Source organism: Octopus bimaculoides, chromosome 2 (genome assembly GCF_046866305.1).
Source record: "Octopus bimaculoides isolate indiv1 chromosome 2, ASM4686630v1, whole genome shotgun sequence".
Classification (NCBI taxonomy): domain Eukaryota; kingdom Metazoa; phylum Mollusca; class Cephalopoda; order Octopoda; family Octopodidae; genus Octopus; species Octopus bimaculoides.
The window spans coordinates 7,229,033-7,244,032 of NC_142929.1; the positions used below are offsets into that span (position 1 = coordinate 7,229,033).

Here is a 15,000-nt window from a genome sequence, read left to right on the forward strand (position 1 = left end):
GGAAAAGAAAAAATATAAAAGACTGCAGAGCTACCTTCATCGTAAAGAAACTGTTCCTGCCTTATTTACCATTGTTACCTATTTGCTTATCTAACTCAGAATCATTCTGTGTACCTTGTAAGTATTTAACTTTTCACAACATCAAGGTTTCTCTTGTGATATGGTTGGTACCATTATCAAACGCATCACAAACCGAGAAGCAACTCGACGCCTCTCGCACGACATCTGAACTTCATTCTGAGTGATTTATACCCAAAATAATATATCTTGGTTGTGAACAATTTCAGTAGCACATTACATATGCTGTTCTCCTTCTTGTTGTAATCTAACCCTTGTTCATCAGCGATCAATCGGTGACACGATTGTCTATGTATTACATGAGGTTATCCCATCTTATACTTACAAATTTTATATCAGGGGCTATATTAATTAAACTAATGTATCCTGAAATTGTTTAAGATGTTATCATGCGATTTAACAATGATGTATTTATCAGGTTCGATGAAGCCTACAACATTCAACTGTTCGGCAATTGATTTATTGTCTCCCGGCTATTTCTTTTAAACACAAGGTTTTATTGTGATAAGCTTATATTTCTTTCAATGTTTGTGGAGAAAGAGATGTTATTGTGAACTCCTTTTCTATTTTAAGGGCACAATACTGATCTCACCTCTTTATCTTTCTTCGATCTTTATACCCTAAAAATTCTCTTAATTCGCCTGCCTCCACAGCTGTCCACACTCCCTTATAAATCAAGGAAAGATTAAAAAAAAAAACGCCTGTCATGTTCGTACTATTAAACTTGACTCACTTCTTTAGTTGTGTTATTTAGTAATCATTGTATTGTTGGTTGAAAGAAATATGATTTCATCAGACGTAAAAATATATATATTTCAAAATATCACTGCTCTTAAAAACGTTAAAATCAAATATTTTTCCTCATAATATATGCATTATTTGTGCTTTCGATAAATGACTAAATAAAACAATTGTCGTTCTGACTAAATTTAATTAATCAAACATTAACGAGTATATGTATAAAGACATTTTGAAGAATTGGGAAATTGCGCCTATTCCTGATTAACTTGTTGATATTTTTCCAGCCTTATTATTTAAGGTCTAAGGAACATAACTCTTTTACCTTGCTTACGCTTTACTTTTCACATTCCAGTTTTTGTGTTTTCGTTTTCCGTTTTTTAAACTTCTGCGATTTCTATATGCTGCCTTCCCAGTTTTTTGCGTTTCTTCTCTTATTCATTTTTTTCTTTTAGTCCGTTATGATATCTGATTTGTGCCTGATGAATACGTTTGAGATTATTTTTCAACATATGAAACTACCAGTTGCACGTAAAGACACACATTGTTTCCTTGAAATAAATAACATTTATCTCTCCTTTTTTTTGCTGAATTTTCTATCATGGAGCAGTATATATATATATATATATATATATATATATATATATATATATATATATAATGTACATACATATGAATCTAAAATCCAAAGATCGAGAAGGAGACCTTCAAGCAATCTGCAGAATGTATAAAAAAACAAGTTTCAGGAATCATAGTGGTTTATTGGGACGGAAGGTTGGGGAATTTTTTCCATATCCAAGTACGAAAGGCAGAAAAAAAATTATTTTGTATTTCACGGTAGGCAGCCAGGTTTGCCAGGTATGCGAATAAAAATCCAGGTGTTAAGGAATGGAACAGATAAGATCTGGGCTACATATGTTTCATATCGAACGGAACCTCAGAAGTGGTAATTATTCAATTGAGGTATATACCGCAGGCTACTCTTCGGGCCAAAGGTATCTTGATTAAATGAAGTTTACATTGTCGCAAGGAGATCCATGTTGACACACAGAGGATTTGATCAGAATGCGTAGAAAGCACAATTTGGGTGGAGAATATAATTGTGAAGAGAAATTGGGAATATAAGAAAATAAAAAGAACAAAAATATTTAAGGGAGTGGGAGGGCTGGAAGTCAAGAATTTAAGCAGGGTCGTTTCACAGAAGGTCTCTAATAGGGTCAATTTAGCTGAATTAGTGAGAGAAGAACAGGGAGTGTTATTTGAAAAGAATAGTGTGGAGGGACGGGGGATATTTGTGGTCGATACGAAGAAAAATGTAGGCTTAGAGATGGTATAGTAGTAAAATTGAAAGTCTAGACGAGAGCTAAGAATTAAGGAATGTATATTGTTGAGCGCGCTCGTATGTACTCTGTGAATTAGTAGAGGTATGTGTAGGCGTATGCACTTGTTCGTTTACGAAGGGAGTGTGGCTAGATGTGGAGGAAGGCGAATTAAGAGAATTTTCAGTCTCAAGGTTTCTATATTTCGACAGTTTTTCAAGTTCCTTTGCTGAAATATGTCTATCAGTAGGTACTGTCGTGTAAAGTAACAGGCATGCTTTTTTTTTTTTTGCATGAGATCTTTCATGACGGTGTCTTGTCTGTTAGCGTTTATTTGCCTGTCTGTATGTATTCCATAATCTCATAAGATAGTAACATTCTCCCCCTCAGTGACTGCCTCTGGATGGTGTTCATACCAGTTCTTGGGGCGTGGGATAGCATAGTGACGGCATAGTATCCAGTGTAAGTACTGGTCAACTCGATCATGCATGTTTCTAAATTTTGTTGGGGCAAGGACTCAGCGACTGGCAACTAAGACAAAAACAATGTACATGATAATACTTCCAATCAGTTAAGATCAGAAGCCATGAGAGCCACTGTCTGGTACTGCATAAGAGATTATCATCATCTTCATCATCATCATCATCATCATCATCATCATTATCGTCATCATCATCATTATTATTATTATTATTATTATTATTATTATTATTATTATTATTATTATTATTATTATTATTATTATTTTTGACATTGCTTTGTATTTGTACAAGTTGTCTCCAAGTCTCACCCAGAGACCTCAAGAGACAATAAGTTAGATGTTCATGTTGGTGTTATGCCTAATGTGTCATGTATTCGGTTTTGCACATTGTATTGTTGTAGAGAATGTTTAAGAAACCATAAGAAAATTATGAATTTGCTTTAAAATTTGAGATTACATAGACAGTATTGTTATTGTTATTATTATTATTATTATTATTATTATTATTATTATTATTATTATTATTGTTCAGTAGTTTTATTTTTATAACGTGCTTTCACTTCACTACCGAGCGCAGCTCTGTGCGCCTTGGGTATGTGCTGTGGTTTGCTGTGGTGCTCTTATGTTTACTGTATTGAACGTGTTTTGCGTAGAATGTGTGCAGTACCCAGTAGTGCAATTTTCTGTATGTTATATATATTTGTAAGTCCTGGTATTTTTGTTATGTATTTGTCTGAATATTTTTTTATTATACCTAAGGCACCTACTATGATAGGAATTGTTTCTGTTTTTAGATTCCACATTCGAGTTATCTCTATTTCCAGGTCTTTGTATTTTGAAAGTTTTTCCATTTCTTTTCGAGAAACGTTGTCATCTGCTGGTATTGATACATCAATTAGAAAGCATTTTTTTTCTTCATGATCTTTGACAACTATATCTGGTCTATTTGCCTTAATTTCTCTATCTGTGTGTATTGACATATCCCAGAGTATGGTTGCTTTCTCGTTTTCTGTGACCTTTTCTGGCGTGTGTTTATACCATCTTTTTTCTGTTGTTATTGCATAGTGTTGGCATAGCTTCCAGTGTATATAGGTCCCAGCTCTGTCATGTCTGTGAATATATTCCTTCTTAGCCAGGACTGGGCAGCCAGAGATAATATGATTTATTGTTTCTTGTCGATCTCCACATATTCTACAGTTACTTGTTATATTTCTTTTCATTATGTGTTTTTGGTAATTTCTGGTGGGGAGGCTCTGGTCTTGTGCAGCAATTAAAAATCATTCAGTCTCTGCTTTGAGTCCTGAGCTTCTCAGCCATTGCTGGGATTTTTCTCTGTCTATTTCTTTCGCATTTAGTTTAGCCCAGTATTTACCATGTAGGGGCTTTTCTTGCCATCGTTTTATCATGGTCCGTTGCTGTTCTAGTTTTAGTTTGGATTTCATTTGTTTTATAGCTTTTGTTGTTTCTTCTTCTTCTTCTTCGTATTTGTTAGGTAGATTGATTTCTTGTTTGTATTTGTCAGCTTCCTTAAATACTGAAAAATTATTATTATTATTATTATTATTATTATTATTATTATTATTATTATTATTATTATTATTATACTTGATTTTTGTTTTCTATTTGTGCAAGTTGTCTCCAAGTCTCACCCAGAGACTTTAAGAGACAAGTTAGAATTTCATGTTGGTGTTATGCTTAGGGTGTCATGTATTCGGTTTTGTACATATTATTGTTCTAGAGAATGTTTAAGAAACCATAAGAAAATTATGAATTTGTTTTAAAATTTGAGATTACATAGACAATATTGTTATTGTTGTTGTTGTTATTATTATTATTATTATTATTATTATTATTATTATTATTATTATTATTATTATTATTATTATTTTATGTTTGACTTTTGCTTTGCATTTGTACAAGTTGGATCCAAGTCTCACCCAGAGACCTCAAGAGACAACAAGTTAGAAGTTCATGTACGTGTCATGCCTAGAGTACCATAAATTTGGATTTGTACATAGTGTTGTTCTAGAGAATGTTTAAGAAACCATAAGAAAATTATGTGTGTGTTTTAAAATTTGAGATCACATAGACAGTATTTTACGTAGGATATGGGCAGTTCCCATGAGCACTATCTTTTGAACTTCAGCCATTTTGGGTTTTCCTGGTATCTGAGCTAGGTAGTAATCAGCCCGTTTCGCTGTCATTCCCAGGGCACCTATGACAATAGGTATTGTTTTAGTCTTCAGGTTCCACATTTTGCTAATTTCTATTTCAAGATCTTTATATTTGCTCAGTTTTTGGTAGGTCTTCACAGATACGTTTATATCGATTGGGACAGTCATATCAATGAGTAGGCATGATTTTTGTATGAAGTCTTTCAGTATGATGTCTGGCCTATTTCCGTCTATCTTTGTGTCAGTTTGAATGGTGAAGTTCCAGAGGAGTGCAATGTGATCATTTTCAAGTACTGGGGGTGGTTTGTGTTCCCACCAGTTTTTATCATGGGGCAAGTCCAGGTTTTTGCATATTACCCAGTGAATATATTGTGCAGCTCTATCATGCCTGTTGAGATACTCTGTAGGTGCAAGCAGACTGCACATGGAGACAACATGATCGATGGTCTCATTTTGTTGTTGGCATATACGACATAATGGGGAGCTGCCGTTCTTTAATATGTTGGCCTGGTAGTTCTTTGTAGGTAGGCATTGATCTTGGGCTGCTATGATAAACCCCTCTGTTTCTGATTTCTATTATTATTATTATTATTTTATGTTTGACTTTTGTTTTGCATTTGTACAAGTTGGATCCAAGTCTCACCCAGAGACCTCAAAAGACAACAAGTTACAAGTTCATGTAGGTGTTATGCCTAGGGTACCATATATTTGGATTTGTACAGTTTTGTTCAAGTGAATGTTTAAGAAACCATAAGAAAATTATGTGTTTGCTTTAAAATTTGAGATCACATAGACAGTATTTTACGTAGGATATGGGCAGTTCCCATGAGCACTATCTTTTGAACTTCAGCCATTTTGGGGTTTCCTGGAATCTGATCTAGGTAGTAATCAGCCCGTTTCGCTGTCATTCCCAGGGCACCTATGACAATAGGTATTGTTTTCGTCTTCAGATTCCACATTTTGCTAATTTCTATTTCAAGATCTTTATATTTGCTCAGTTTTTGGTAGGTCTTGACAGATACGTTTATATCGATTGGGACAGTCATATCAATGAGGAGGCATGATTTTTGTCTGAAGTCTTTCAGTATGATGTCTGGCATATTTGCGTCTATCTTTCTGTCAGTTTGAATGGTGAAGTTCCAGAGGAGTGCAATGTGATCATTTTCAAGTACTGGGGGTGGTTTGTGTTCCCACCAGTTTTTATCATGGGGCAAGTCCAGGTTTTTGCATATTACCCAGTGAATATATTGTGCAGCTCTATCATGCCTGTTGAGATACTCTGTAGGCGCAAGCAGACTGCACATGGAGACAACATGATCGATGGTCTCATTTTGTTGTTGGCATATACGACATAATGGGGAGCTGCCGTTCTTTAATATGTTGGCCTGGTAGTTCTTTGTAGGTAGGCATTGATCTTGGGCTGCTATGATAAACCCCTCTGTTTCTGATTTCAAGCCAGAGGCCATTAACCATTGGTGGGTAAGGGCTTTGTCAATATCTGCATTATTCGCTCTCTTTGGGTATTTGCCATTGAGAGGTTTTCCATGCCATTTTTCAGTCATAATAGCTAAGGCAGCAATTTTAGCACGGGTTTTCAAGCGCTTAGCTTTTTCTGCAGGTGTTTCTAGTTCGTCTAATTCTTGAATTTGTTGCAATTGGAATTCACTTAGATATTCCTTTGCCTGTTTTGTTACTGAGTAAGATGCTTTCTTGCTTTCATATTTTAAGACAAGTTTTAGCATCCAATCCTCAGAGTTTTTCAGATAGGTGTCTAGGCCAATTGTGGCTACCTTCATTGATAATGCCAGCTGTAAAAGTCCTCGGCCTCCTTCTTTTCTTGGCAGATAAAGACGTTCTATATCTGCCTTAGGGTGGTGCATTCTATGCATTGTCAACAGTTTTCGTATTTTTCTGTCAACATTACATATTTCAGTAATTGACCAGTTAACGATGTTGAAACTGTAAGTCACGACTGGTATGGCTAGAGCATTGATCGCTTCGATCCTGTTTCTCGCGTGAAGAAGGACTTATGTCATGAATTTAGTTAGCTTACAGTTGTTTCTGCTATAAGACGCAATGCACACATAGTTGAATGCTGGTGTATCTCCCTATCGTCTCATCGGATTACTTCATATTTAAATTTCAGACGAAGTTAAAGGGTGATGCAAAAGCATTCAAATGGGAGTAAAACGCATCTCATAGCAGAAACAACTGTAAGCTAACGACGTTCATGGCATAATGTCTTTTTCTTTGTCATTTCATATATATATATATATATATATATATATATATAGATATATATATATGTGTGTGTGTGTGTGTGTGTGTGTGTGTGTGTGTGTGTGTATGTATACATGCATGTATGTATGTACGTATGTATACATATATATATATATATGTATATCTGTAAATGTCTGAGTATATATATATACGTATATAAGTGTATTTATGTATATATATATATGCATGTTTGTGTGTGTGTGTGAGTGTGTGTGTGTGTGCGTGTGTGCGTGCGCGTGCGTGTGTGTCTGTACATGTGTGTATGTACATTTTTTTCGGCAAAACCGACCGGAAGTAGCAGGCTTAAAATATAAGTACTCGGTGTCGATTCATTCGACTGAAATTCTTCAAGGTGTCGCCCCACCATGGCTGCAGTCCAATAATTGGAAGATGTAAAAGTTAACAGATAAAATATTCAAGAATGTTGATTTATTTTGCTGATTCAAATTTTGTAGCATTTATCATAACACAGAGCATATATGAGCTCAGACTTGTGTCATTAATTTCAGTAACATAGACAAATACAGGTTTGTTATTAAATTACATTAAATGTATTCTGTAAGTTAGTTGGTATAATTAAATAAATCATGCATTACATTGATGTATAGCTTCCTAATTTTTTCAATTTAATTTGTTTGTACTTATCGTATCTAATATCTTATCTAATAACGAATTTGTATAATTCGGAAAAGTAACAGCTAGGTTTTATGGGAACTAACGGTTTTTGAGGATGCTTTTTATCTAATATTGCCCAAAATTGTTTGTTCTATACAGCATAAGTGCTTGTACGCCCTAAATAACAATTGTTTTACCCTTTCAATAAAATAAACCGGTCACGTTTTCGAACAGCAATTTTCGTTACGATTTCATAATTGAAAGCAGCTTTAGTTACTGCAACTTCGTGATAAATATGTATTGTTTTTATCATTGCCTAAAATAAAAAAAAAGTGCTTAATATATTATTCTTTGCTTAGTTCAAACATCTTATTAGAATTGTTGTTACATACAGATGTAGCATGAATGGAAATAATACAATTTAAATAAATGTTTTGGAAGATAAAGGTACAATCGGTCATTAGATCAGTAATCAGGAAAGTGCATTCATATTGTATACTTGACAAACATACATCCGTAAAAATATAAAACTGTTTTCTAGTCTGAAATAAGTATCACGAAATTATATGAGAGATTTGAAAATCGGTTTTAACATTTTCAATAAACTATGATTTTCGTTTGATGCAATCTGGTAATGTGCATTAAATTCATGCGTGAATTAGATAAAGGAGTTAGATAAATCTTAATATAAATCTTGATTTTAATAGCAGAAAATATCTGCAGTTGGGTCTTCTTTGCCACTAAATTCACGTGATGTTCTGGTGACTTGGAATATCCATATTTGGTGAACGTAAAGACAGAACATTTGATGTTACTCTTCATAATTTATGCATTATTGACTCAGGTTAAACTTCCATTGGGGTCTGTTTCTTTCAAAAAGTATATAATCTTACATGAAACTATGAAACAATTTTAGTTTATTATCATAGATAAGATATAGACTAACCACTGAGTTTTTAACGAGTGCTTATGGCGATTAATACAGATAAGAAGAAAGATATTTGTTTTATTATTTGGTGAATATTCTACATAATAATAGCAACTTGTATCTTTCTTAACCCTTAGCTTTATATCGTTTTTCCAAATATTTACCGGTAGTTCAGTCTGTTGCCGAGATAATAGAAACTTTAATTTCATCACGAATGTTTGTTGACATAGTGAATTTGTCTACAAAGACTATCTTTTCAGCTCGTATATCTTCTACCAATACGTAAAAATCAAAATGAATAACAGCAATTCAAGGAAGAAAAGGAATCAGACACGACATCCTAATATAACATATCTCATTCATAACGATCCATATAATTGCTTAACTCTAATTTCTTTCGGCACTACTTAATAAACATTTCGTTCCCTTAATCGATACTGGGCGGCCAGTGTTTGATTTTCATAAGCAACTGGGCCATTGTGTTTCGTATTACACACTAACAAAGACGTATCGAGTAATTATGGCATTACACGAACTCACCACCGTCATTCTGGATAGAGCTCATTTCAGCTACGCTGATATATCATTTCAATCTGGGTTTCGTCCAAAATTGCTAATAATATACATCGAGCTGTAATATAGGTGTATCAGAGACTCATATGTATTAACCTAACCTTAATTCAACCTCTATAAATCAACATCTAATTTTAGACTTGACATTAAAATTTGTATCAAAAAATTTCCCGATGTGACTTGCTGCTATGATATTTAACACTGAATATTTGCAATATCATTAATGAATTAGCTGCTAGTATTGTCAACGTAAGTGATATTAGATATAGTGAGCGAATATTTAAGACATTAAACAGATACAAGAGGAATTTCATTGGAGGGAAATTTCTTTCCTCTTTCTATCCTATGTTCTGGCATATAATGTCAATTCTTTCATCTCGTCTTTTATTTTCTGTAAATTTGAACTATATAGGGCCAGTTACTGCAACAGCCTGGGTTTCAGAGGAACACGGTTTTTTTTAATATTCACCCAAAGAGTCTGATGGACTTATACAAAGCGGATGTAAATCTTTTCAGAAGAGGGTAGCGACATCAGACTCCCTTATTCATCAAATGACACGTATCAGAGGAAGCTATTCCGTAATATCAGCATTGTAAAATGGCGGCGCCCCAGCATGGCCACACCTTTGAGCTGAAACTGACAAAACATATAACATATATATATATATATATATATATATATATATATATATATATATATAATATATAGTTTTAGGGAAAATAACCAATTTTCAAGAACACATCGATTTTTTATAAATTGATTTTAATTGAGTTTTTTACCTGTAATTTTGGATTTTGTCCCTAATATTATTATATATATATATATATATATATATATATATATATATATTAAAAGTAGATATATGTGTGCGCGTGCGTGTGTGTGTGTGTGTGTGTGTGCTTGTGTGTGTGTGTGTGTGTGTGTGTGTGCTTGTGTGTGTGTGTGTGTGTGTGTGCTTGTGTGTGTGTACACACACACACACACATATATATATATATGTATATATGTATGTATTACGGAGATGTACTTGCATAGCAAGTGACCTGATCTGAGATCGTATGCTGAAGCGAAAACAACTGCAGCATGGAGGGTGCTCATAAGCCATTTAAAACCACACAAAAACCGTTAGATCCACTTCAACAGTTAAATTTAGTTTGCCAAAATATGTTCGTCGCTTTGAGGAAGTGAATGTAACGGTTTTTGTCATGTTTTTAAATGTTTTTTATAAACACCTTCCACGCTGTAATTGTTGATATATATATATATATATATATATATATATATATATATATATATATAGATATGCAGGGCAGGGAATCATCAATTAGTAATAACATTAATAATTAACAATTTCTACCGGGTAGCTCAGTATGAAAAAAACCTTCTTCGGTAAATAATAATTTATAATCATAAATATATAGGGATTGACAGTAACCTGCTTCTCCAACATACTGAGAATTCAGAAATAGCAGTCAAAGAACTACTGATTTCAAAACTACAAATTATTACTCCAGATTGATAGCGATATTTTTGATACACACAGAACAAAAAACAATAGAGAAGAGTAAAAAACACTTGCCTTTTAGTTAATTTAGTACAATTGTTTCACAGTTAAGAGTACATAATACTCTATTCTGATCTTAATATCGCTATCAATCTGGAGTAATAATTTGTAGTTTTGAAATCAGTAATTCTTTGACTGCTATTTCTGAATTCTCAGTATGTTGGAGAAGCAGGTTACTGTCAATCCCTATATATTTATGATTATATATATATATATATATATATATATATATATATATACACGTATATATGTATGTATGTATGTATGTATGTATGCATGTACATATCAATAACAGTAATAATCTTCGGATGTAATTTATAAATATTTTATGCATCGATACGCGCGTTTCCACAAATTACATGTTTTTTAAGATCATAGTCCGTATTCCTGAAATTATTACAGTGCAGTCCGTAGTATCGATGGACACAACGTAGATCATGTTTATGCTTTCATTTCTAAAATTTATTTTAAATAAATGCAAGCACACTCGCGACACAATTTTAAACAGTTTATTTTAAAAGTAGCTTTGGCTGAATCTATTCGTTATACATCAAAGTATGTGTTATTTCTCGCATGAAATTACGGCTTGTGTATTAAACTCTACGTTTGTCTGTTCAGTGACAAACAGAACATAGACTAAACACGAAGAAATAATTTTTAAAAATCAAGTGAAATCGTTGCATTGGTCATAAAATATACTATGAGCCACGTAGACCTTTCTCCAATACGTATGACTATACTCGCAGACTTTAATATTACATTAATGTATAAATTACAGATGAATTTTCGATAATTGCCATTTCTATTTCCTATGTGTAGAGAACAAATATTCATGGAGTGTGTAGAGAATGTAGTTGATTAGAAATACATGGAAAAGATTTTATAGATTATGTGATGAAAACTATAATATATTGGGGTAATGGACACCAATAAACATAGCTATTTCAAGTAATTTTGCGATAGTTTCCATTATATCATACATATTAAATATATGTTAAGTATATGTTATTAGGGTAAAAACTAAAAACAAAATCAAGAGATTTGGTGAATATAATTTGAAGAAAAGCAACAAAAATTCAATAGGTTACAGCAGTACGTACGTTTCGTACAAACTTCATTTATTCATGTAGTGAGAACACTACATAAAATGTGTAATGAAAATGTACTCTTCAGCTGCATAATGGAATTTCATTTTAGAAAGTCATTTTGTAGATGTATGCAAAAAACAAGAGTAAGAGAAGAAAAAATACCATCTTGGCTGGGCTGCTGTTTAACAGTTTAGTAAACAGCAGCTCAGCTTAGACTGTTAAATAGCAGCCCAGCCAAGATGGTATTTTTTCTTCTCTTACTCTTGTTTTTTGCATACATCTACCAAATAACTTTCTAAAATGAAATTCCATTACGCAGCTGAGGAGTACATTTTCATTACATATTTTATGTAGTGTTCACACTACATGAATAAATGAAGTTTGTACGAAACGTACGTACTGCTATAACCTATTGAATTTTTGTTGCTTTTCTTCAAATATATATATATATGTATTCAAATAATCAGAAAATGGAGAAAACTTTGGATCAACAAACAAAAAGATATCACCGCATCGGTTGATTATTATTTAATACAAAGCCTGACATAAAGTTTTCTCCGTTTTCTTATTATTTAAATTTGATCCCTGATAAACGTTTGTTTATTCTGTTGTTACCTACACCCTATGACCATAGTGTGTGCCTACATACCCGTGCCCATGGATAGCACAGGTAATTGATACCGATAGTAGAGACGGATACCGTTATCCCTTAGTCGGTTACTACAACCGCTGACTCTACTCACCTATATATATATATATAAATATACATATACATATATTGTATGTATATATATATATATATATATATATATATATATATATATATATATATATATATATATATATATATATATATATATATATATATATATATATGTATATATATATATATATATATATATATATATATATATATATATATATTGTATAAATTTATATATCAATATATTGTATATATGTATATATAAATATATATATATACATACACATATATAATGTGTTTGTGTTTGTGTATGTGCGTATATATAAATATATGTGTGTATATAAGTGTGTATGACTTTCTACTTAAATTGAACCCCGCCTAATCATTTTTGTGTCTACTCTGAAAAGTTATGTCTACGTAAGCTGTATTACTTCTAGAGAGATGATCGTAAGCATGGAAAAGTTAGTAGGTGAATACTGTTAGAAAAATGCTAAAACAGGTTGTCAGACTAATTTCCTTAGAGTATTATATTTCATCTTTCAAAGTTCTTCATTGAAATCTCATTGAAGTTGTCATCTCACCTAAATCTCTCGGCGTAGAATAAAATTTCCCCAACATGTCCCGATGTCGAATACAAAAACTTATTCTTCAAGCAAATAATAACATCGGATATTAAAAATCATCTTTCTTTCTTATTTCATAATATAAAATATTATGGAACGGTTATAACTTATGAAATACTTGGAGCTGCTTCACTCTAAATGAAACCTGATTTAGTACATCTGTGGTCAATGAGGTTTTAGCTATGATCACAATAACCCTGCATATCAGGGGCTATTTGATATCATGTATTCTCCCTTACTTCACACTAGATTGTTGTCATCGATGAGACATGGCTGATCTATTTTCACTTTTGCTGAGTGAACACAAAGAGGTTTTTACTCTTGTTGTTCCTGTTCTCGACACACTCCTCATCACCTTAGGTCTGGCAGTTGAAGCCATCTTGATAGTTTTGAACTAACTTACCACTACATCATATAATGCTATCTCTCTTATTTAAGAATGTGGTTTGTCATTCTGGTTAGTATTTCTGTATATACACTTAAGGTAAGCAAACACATTCTGAATTGTGAGTGTAATTTTCTAAACTGACATCGTTATTCAAGTAACACTTAAATATATTACTTGGTGATAAGTAAATAGGCTACGATAAATATTCGTTTATCAACAACGAGTATCACAATTAATCAAAATGACACAGGCTTGTAACTATTTAGATAAAATGCTAATGAACAGCGCTGTACAGCGATAATTTGTTGTCTGTAAATATTCAAGCTTGTCACTCATAGACATATCCATACCCACACCCATGTATATATTTGTGTGTACATACACATATACATATGCACACACATATATATATAACAATAATAATAATAAAAAGTGTATATATATATGTGGGGGGGGGCGTGTGTGTGTGTATAGAGAGAGAGAGAGAGAGAGAGAGAGAGATTGTTCTTTTACATATCACCCCTTTTTAAAGCATTCTCTAATCAAAACAATTGCTTGTGGTTTCATGTAGACATTGATTCTTATATTTCTTAAGTCAATCTGTTGCGTGTACAATTCTTCATGTGTAAGCAGCCATATTCTAAATTGAATATTTTATCACTACAATATATTTACAGTAATTGATAGTTATCGACATAAAGTTGAAGGGATCTGCATGATGCAATTTAACTAAATACTCTAAATATTATCCTTATTTATCCTATACACCCAGGTTATAAAAAGAGAAAGAACACATGCACACAAGCGTAAACATACACACACGCGCGCACACATATATGTGTATGTCTGTCTGTGTGTGTATTGCAGAAAACAGTTAACAACATAGACGAGAAAAGCTATACTAAATACCATATACGATAAGATTTTTAATGTTATCAAATTGTTTCATAGTTTCACGAGGAAGTAAACAGGGTGGTCATGCAGAAAATGCGACCGACAGATGTTCAAAAGGGGTAGATAATGCCCCAAATCAACCATTTGACGAAATCAAACTGCTGTTAAAGGAAGTAAGAAGAAGAAAAAAGAAAGCAAAGTGTACGTCTTTCTGGATATAGATATATGCACACAGACTTCTGCGTCACACACACACACACACACGCACACGCGGGCACATGCACACATATACACACACACGCACATACATTTATATGCTCGTACATACACACGCACAAGCACCAAACTCACACCCACATACACACACATAATTATATGCATACCTATATATATATATATATATATATATGTATATATATATATATATATGTATGTATGTATGTATGTATGTATGTATATATATATATGCATGTATAGGTATGAACGGTGAATGCATGTGTTAAGTTACACTAATTAGTTGAAAAAGGCAATAGGCGTGCCATTCTGCGTCTGT

The 15,000-nt window shown here is 32.8% G+C and overlaps 1 protein-coding gene across 8 annotated transcripts in view; it reads left to right on the forward strand.

Annotated features, from left to right (window-relative positions):
* LOC106867627 (dopamine receptor 2) overlaps window positions 1-15,000 on the forward strand; it is a 443,190-nt gene that overhangs the window by 163,632 nt on the left and 264,558 nt on the right. The gene's annotated exons all lie outside the window — the stretch shown is intronic.